General features: G+C 33.0%; 1 pseudogene; it reads left to right on the top strand.

Annotated features, from left to right (window-relative positions):
• The first annotated feature begins 4 nt into the window (after positions 1 to 4).
• Positions 5 to 1,943, top strand: LOC112099660 (annotated as a pseudogene).
• Positions 1,944 to 2,149: the final 206 nt, after the last annotated feature.

Raw genomic sequence — 2,149 nt, 5'->3', positions numbered from 1 at the left:
TTTGTTAATGAAAAAGGGTAATTTTGCTTTCCCTTTTGCTTTTTCTTATCAATCTCAATTTGGTATAAATGAATTTATGTTGTTTTAAATGAAAAGGGCATTTTCTGTTTGGTTAAATATATGTGTTATTGGGTTCTCGATTAAGTGCTTACTTTAGGGCTATTGTTGAATATACTTCATCTCAACATGTTCCCAATCTTTGTTCTAGAGAGGATAGTCGTGAAGGCACCATTTTTAAAGGTAATTTTTTATTTAAAAAAACTTAGGGTACTTTTGGGGTGGAAGTGTTGTGGCTTTTACAAATACACTTTAGCTGCTAAATTTCAAAGTTAAGAAAAAGCATGACAATTACAAATTTGGGTATATTAAACCATCTAGTATCCGAAAACTACATTGGTCCTCGACTAATCCAGATTCGAGTCGGGTAGGACCACTAGGGCATCAAAGCTCTCCCAACAAGTATTTAACATAGCTACATTCCCAAGTCTCAAACCAAGGACCTTGGTTAAGATAGAACAACCCCTTACCAACTGATCTATGCGCTTGTCGGTCATACCTTTATTTTCTTTATTTTCTTTATCTTCTTATTGTTTTTAGAAGTATTATAGCAATAAGTTGTTTTTGGTTTTGATGTGGACAATAAAGACTCAGATTATCTGGAGTTCCTGAAGGTTATCGCTAAACTTGCTGAGAATCTACCAAGTGTAGAAATTCAGTTGGAAAGAAAAGAAGTTGAGCTATCTGGTTAGTTAGTTATTTTTAGATGAATTTGATGAATATAACCTGCTATTCCTAGAGTATATGTGTAAATGTATGTAATTTAAGCTATAAAATAAATATATTCTGGCACTGTTACTGAAATCAATGCTCAGGTACGTAATTTATTATTTAAGCTACAAATTCAAGCGTTGCTAGGAATATATATTATTATGAAAAAGTTAAAAAAAAACAACTTATTATCAATTATTACCACATAGCTAGCATTGAAATATAAAGTTCCCAATAAAAATTTAACTTTTCCCATTACATGTGACCCATGCAAACAATACTATCAGTAGGAGTCAGCAAAGCTGAGGTAGCAAATTCAAATTTCACAGAATTCTAACAGGCATTTTCAATTATTTCATCAAAAATCATTTTCATATTAAGCGTAGTTAGTTAATTATGCCAAAATATACAATTTCAATTGAATTTTCAATTTGTTGTCTCACTTTTGACTCTTCATATAGGCATTTGATAGGTGATTCTCTGAGTTCTTTAATTGTAAAGGAGCTTAAGCAACTGGAGAATAGGTTTGAGCGAGGCATCACTAGGATCAGCTCCAAGAAGGTAACTAATTAATTGCACTATGCATGCATGAAATCGACGAAAAAAAAATTGAATTTGAGCAATACACCATTGTTTTGCAATAATACATTGTATAAACTTTATCGATATACGTTCAGTATATGTAAATTATGTCATTTTGAAAATAATTTGTTGCTTTGTTTGTTTCCTGTTTTGTGCAACAACATGAAATGCTGCTAGCTGAAATTGAGTTCTTGCAGAAAAGGGTAATAATTAAAATTCATAAAATTCTGATTAGCCTTTTTTTGTTTTCTTCCAAGCTTTGATAGAACTCTTTAACATTTTCATTTTCATAGGAGATTGAACTAGAAAATGAAAGTGTGTGTCTTCGATGATAGGTATGCAAATCAATCCTTCGCATGTATAATGCATTTGTCTCTCCCTCTCCCAAAAGTTCTGAACGTTATTAAAATTTTATGGCTTCTGAAATTCAGATAGCAGAAAGGGAGGGGTTTCAGCAAGCAAACATGGTGACTGGGCAAGAGCTTAATGCAATCCATGCATTGGCTTCTCAAATTTTCTTCAGTCCTGTTATCATCGAGGGTGGTAGCACCGCTTACTCTCACACAGACAAGAAGATACTACATCTCGTGTAAATAATTCTTCTATCGCATTTCATCTCGGTTAAATAATTCTTCTATCACATTTCATTTCTATATGCTCGCGTTGAACGTGCATCAGCGTTTCCTCCCCATTTGCAAGTAAGCTAGACACTGGAGATCAAGCTTGTGGCATCTCTGCACGAGATCTATGATCAAACTATGATTATCTAATGAATTTGTGTGCTACTTGATACCTATTT

The sequence above is a fragment of the Citrus clementina genome, unplaced genomic scaffold (assembly GCF_000493195.1).
Source record: "Citrus clementina cultivar Clemenules unplaced genomic scaffold, Citrus_clementina_v1.0 scaffold_3, whole genome shotgun sequence".
NCBI classification, from domain to species: domain Eukaryota; kingdom Viridiplantae; phylum Streptophyta; class Magnoliopsida; order Sapindales; family Rutaceae; genus Citrus; species Citrus x clementina.
Note: the sequence above shows the minus strand (reverse complement) of the source record. Positions and strands in the feature narration are given on the sequence as shown.